This window comes from Prionailurus viverrinus, chromosome A1, assembly GCF_022837055.1.
Source record: "Prionailurus viverrinus isolate Anna chromosome A1, UM_Priviv_1.0, whole genome shotgun sequence".
NCBI classification, from domain to species: domain Eukaryota; kingdom Metazoa; phylum Chordata; class Mammalia; order Carnivora; family Felidae; genus Prionailurus; species Prionailurus viverrinus.
Window position 1 is genome coordinate 84,091,861 of NC_062561.1, and position 5,691 is coordinate 84,097,551.

General features: G+C 38.6%; 1 pseudogene; it reads right to left on the reverse strand.

Moving 5' to 3' along the window:
- Positions 1–2,524: 2,524 nt before the first annotated feature.
- Positions 2,525–3,854, reverse strand: LOC125163810 (dynein axonemal assembly factor 5-like; annotated as a pseudogene).
- Positions 3,855–5,691: the final 1,837 nt, after the last annotated feature.

Below are 5,691 nucleotides of genomic sequence, written 5' to 3' on the forward strand. Positions count from 1 at the left end.
TTTAATTATAGCCCTTTATTTTCCATTATAAGAAATCCCTTTAAAATTTCTTCAAGTCTGATTTAGTGGTAATAAAATTCTGTATATTTTGTTTGTCTGGGAAACTCCTTATCTCCTTCACATCTGATTTATAATTTTGCTGGGTAGAGTTTTTTGGTTGTAGGTTTTTATTTTGTTTTATTTTGTTTTGTTTTCATTTCAGCACTTTGAATACAGCATGCCACTCACTTCTGTCTTAAAAAGTTTCTGCTGAAACAGTAGCTGATACTTATAAATTTTCTCTTGTAGATAATTTAGATTCTCTCTTGCTGCTTTAATATTCTCTTTATTTTTAATTTTGACATTTCAATTATTATATATCATGGTGTGGGTCTCCTTGGGTTCATTTTGTTTATAATTCTCTGTGATTCTCTGTGATCTATTCCCCTCCTTAGGTTAGGTAAGTTTTAAGTTACTATTTCTTCAAATAAGTTTTCTATGTCTTACATTCTCTCTTCTTCTCCTGGGACCCCTATAATGTAAATGTATGTTCACTTAGTATTGTCCAAGTGATTTCTTAATTTATTTTCATTTTGACAAATGATTTTCTCATTTTACAGTTCAATTTCTGTGTTTTCCACTACTGTGTCATCCAGATTACTGATATGTTCTACATCGTCTAATCTATCGTTGATTCCTGCTAGTGTATTTTTTAATTTCAGTTATTTATTTACCCAGTTATTTATTATTCAGTTCTGATTGATTCATTTTATTATTTTTTATCTCTTTATTAAAATTCTCACTGAGTTCTTCCATTCTTTTTCCAGCCCCTGAGTATTTTTATGATCATTCCTTTAAATTCTTTATCAGGAATATTACTTATCTCTGTTATACTTAATTCTATTTCTGAGGTTTTTCTTGTTTTTTATTATGGATAACATTCCTGTGTCTCCTATTTTGCTTGATTTTCTATGTTCTTCTCCCCTTATGGATTAGGGGAAATGGCTACTTCTCAAGTTTAAGGAGTGGTTTTATGTATACTCTTCATTGTGTAGACTATGAGTGCTTGGTTCCTTTTGCTGGCTGACTGAAACTGTGGTTGTATATGCTAGTTATTCTTTTAAACTTTGTCTATTCACAGAGAGAAAAGAAAACAATAGTAAATTTGAAAAGAAAATTTATAAAATAAGGAAAAGGAGAAGTCATTTAAAAAGAAAAGAAAAAGAAAACAAAGAAAAAAGAGAACTTGAAAGAAAGAACAAAACCAATAAGAAACAAAACAAAACAAGAGAAGACAAATTAAATATATATATACGAAACATATTTATATCTGAAATATATATACATATATATATATATACATACATATACACATATATATGTAAATAAAGATGAAATAAAAATTAATTTTTTAGATGCAATATGATGGCTTGTTTTCTGTGTCCCAGCAGCACAGGGTGGCTAGCACAAGGTTGTGGACCCTGGTCTGGCTAAGGTTGTAAGCTCACTCTGAGTTGGACTTTGCTCCAGATATGCTTTCAAGGGGGAGGGGGAGAAAGTGTTGTCACAGTTCCTCAGTCCTGTTAAAGCATAGATTTTTTTCTATGCCCCAGTACATCTAGGGTTTTTGTGGGCTTGTGGAAACTGGGCTTGCTGAAGTCACAAATTCATTGAGGTGGCCTGACCTGTCCATTATGGTGTCTGGACTCTGGTCTAGTCTAGACTTCTAAGGTGGGGTGAGACTATAAACCATGTTGTTCTCTGATCCCTCTGACCTGAAGAGCTTTCCTGCAGCTTTTCCACCACTTGGTAGTGTTCTAAATTGCTTTTCAACCCATGAGTTTTCTTCTTTTCTGTGTCCAAGGGCAGGATTTGTTCTTGGTCCCTCAGCACTATCCCTCCACATTGCTGTCTACCAGTTTTGAGGTGGTATTTCCTTTTGTTGCCATGTCTCCATCTCTCTTACTATTCTCTTGCTGTTCTGTCTTTAATAGCTTTCAGTCAGCCCCCAGTTCTTCTTCAGGAGAAATTCTTCTATTAAGAAGTCTAATTTGCTGTATTCCTGGAGGAAGTGTGTTTAGAGTCTTCCTGCATATCCATCTTGAACTGGAACTCTAAGATAAAGTTTCACTTTCATTCTTTTCTATGTGGATATCCAGTTTCTAACACGATTTATAGAAAATTATCCTTTTCTAATTGTGTATTCTTGGTTTCTGTGTCAAATATTACTTGAACATGCACATGGGTTTATTTCTGGGCTGTTAATTCTGTTCCACTTATTTATGCATCTGTTTTATTCCAGGTTCATACTATTTTGAATTTATCATAGACTGTAATATAGATTGAAATTGAAAAGCAGAATGCTTTGGGGAACCTGGATTAAGCATTCAACTCTTGCTTTGAGTTCAGGTCATGACTTCATAGTTGGCAAGTTCAAGCCCCACATTGCACTCTGCACTGACAGTGCAGACACTGTTTGGGATTCTCTCTCTCTCACTCTCTCCCCCTCCCGCTCTCTTTAGAGGTGCTCAAAGCAGCAGCACACCTAAAACTGCACCCTCTCAGGGTAATCAAGGTACACGAAGAGCTCTATTTACAGGAACTGAGTGTTGCTTTTGTAGTAGGACTTACCGTCTTCCTTTCTGATACACACCAGCCAGGTGACCCAGATGGAGGTGCCACTAGCTTCATTTCATTGTAAATGTCGTCCAAGAATTTTAGGAGCTCAGGATAAATCTTGATGAGCTTATCTGGATCAATCATATCAGGGGAGGTTGTTTTATTCATTTATTTTTTCCAGGGGAGGTTTTTAAAAGTATATTAATGATTTGGCACCAAATTACTCTCCATTATCAACATCTCCTACACTTCCCGTATCTGCTAGTCTGACTGGACCCCATTGTTGATGAATGCCCAGAGTCAGGACACAGCCACAATGCGGGTGGCTGAGGCCATCTTTTCCACATGCCAGTGAATATTGGGGAGAGAGATGTCCTTTGTCACAGTGTCGAGGTAGTGGTGAAAATACCATCAGGAGTCGACAATTGGTTTTGCACTCAGCAGCACCTGCAACAGGGAAGAGAACATCAGGCACATCTGTGGTCTCCAGCCAGTTGGAGGCAGCTCCTGAGGACCTATAACAGATGTGGCAGCATTTCTCCCAGTGCAGGGCCTGCATGGGTAACCACCACATTGAACCACGAAAGCACTGTGGAGTGGTCAGTCCAGTGGTGGTATGATGCCACCAGCTACTCTGTGAGTTGACCCAAGTACTCTCAGTAGAGATCTCTGCTTCCAGTGGCATCCTGCATGGTGGCCAGCACATCCATGGTATCCTGAACCTTGTCACCGAGGCCCATGACACCAAGAGAGCTATTATGGTCACCAGCAACTCCATGACTTGCATGGTGGACCCTGTGCAGTCTTCCTGATACAAGAAAACTGAAGTCCCCACACAGAGAAGAAGGTGCTGCCTGTAAAGGTGGTTTTCAGACCTTTGCCAGATTTGGGACTGGGCCTGTTCTGCAATGATGACCTTCAGGTGGGGCTTGAGGCCCTCTGTTGGGCAGCCTCAGGTGCTGGAAGCAAGAACCAGGAGCCTGGAGTGGCAGGGTGACTTCTTCAGTGCAGACAAGATCAGCTTCAGAAACGCTTCTAGGCTGATGAACACCCTGAACAGCTCTGTGGATATGGTACAAGTTTCTCACCACTGCCCTCTTGTGGTTGGCACAGGTCTGGTGCAGGGTTCTGAGGGTGACCGACAGGTGCTGCATGATGTGGTCTTCCGCAAGGAGAAATAGCAGCACTGACAGCAGCTGCACAGCCTTCTCCCTGAAGTAATACTTAAAACTTGTCACTTTAAACCCAGCTACCATTATGCCTGGACCTGACCATCATACATCTATGTTGAAACATGACTGCTCAGAGATTATTGATCTTATTTATTGTGACCAGATTTAAAAAAAATACCCCTATTGAAAATGCAGATGATAATTGGTTTACTGATGGCAGTAGCTTCGTGGATAACGGAGAGAGAAAAAGCTGGATATGTTATAGTTTAATTAAGATCATTGAGGCAAAAGCCCTCCCAATAAATACTTCTACTCAAAAGGTTGAATTAATAGTACTTACCCGTGTTCTTCAACTGGCAAAAAAAAGCCTAAAAAATAGTATTTATACTAACTCCAAGCATGCTTTTCTGTTGCTACATGCTCATGGAGCAATTTAGAAAGAAACGGGATTGCTATCAAGCCATAATTCTCCAATTAAATGTGAGCCTGAAATTATTCTTCTGGAGGCCATACACCTACCTACAGGAGTAACTATAATTCACCTCAAAGGACACCAAAAGAATATGACTTTAGAATCTAAAGGAAACAATTTGGCAAACTTTGCAGCCAAACAGGCAGGACAAAATAAATATTAAGTCTTATACCAGTCTTAATTCCAATACAGTCCATAACTCTAGTCTATTCAGACCATGAAATTTGAAACAAGGATATTAAAAAAATGTGCAGGACTGTTTTTTTAAAAATGAGGAAAAAAATCTTTTTTTTCTTTAAGTTTATTTATTTATTTATTTATTTATTTTGATGGGGTCCCTGGTGGCTCAGTTGGTTAAGCATCCGACATTGCCTCAGGTAATGATTTCATGGCTTGTGAGTTCAAGCACCGCATTGGGCTCTGTGCTGAGAGGTAAGAGCCTGGAACTTCTCTGTGTCCAGGATTCTGTGTCTCCTTCTCTCTCTACCCCGAACCCACTTGCATTCTGTCTCTCTCAAAAATAAATACACATTAAATGTTTTTAAGTTAATTTATTTATTTTTGAGAGAGTGAGGGGGGCAGGGCAGAGAGAGACAAGAGAGAGAGTATCTAGCAGGCTTCTTGCTGTCAGCACAGAGTTCAATGCGGGGCTCACTCTCATCAACCATAAGATGGTGACCTGGGGTGAAATCAAGATCCAGACGCTAAACTGACTGAGAAACCTAGGCACCTCATGGGAAAAATCTTTATGTCCCCAAATAACCAATTGAAGATAATAAAGGTTTTATGCCAGGGTACTCACTTGGGCAAAAATTCTTTAAAAAATTTAATTAAAAATATATTTGATGGAGTAAATTTAACAGCTACAATAAAACAGGTCTACTGATCCTGTATTGTTTGTGCACAAGTAAATCCAGAAGGTGCACTTCACCCTCCCCCTTTAAAACCAGTCCAAAAACATGGAACATATCCAGAAGACTGGCAGCTTGATATCCCACAAATGTCTCCTTACAAAGGCTATAAGTTCCTACTAGAGTTTGTACTTTCATTGAGTGGATCCAACCCTTTCCATATAAAACTGAAAGAGGTAAGGAAGTAACCAAAGTTCTGTTGTGAGAAATTATTCCTATTTTGCCTTTTCACGATACTTCATCACCCTGGCATCCAAAATCCTCTGGGAAGGTGGAGAAAGCTCATCAAACTTTAATACAACATTTTCTAAATTTAGTCTAGAGACCCAGGAAATCTGGGTCACTTTCTAACCAGTAGAACTCCTCTGAATAAGAACTGCTTTAAAACAATCTCTAGGACTCAGGCCTTTTGAGTTTCTGTATAGAAGATCATTCCGTACAATGGACCTGTTTTTAGATGAATACTGTAATACTTTATTAATTTTTTCACCAGAGGCTGGTTTAATTCATAAGTTACTTAATGAATATACTTATCACA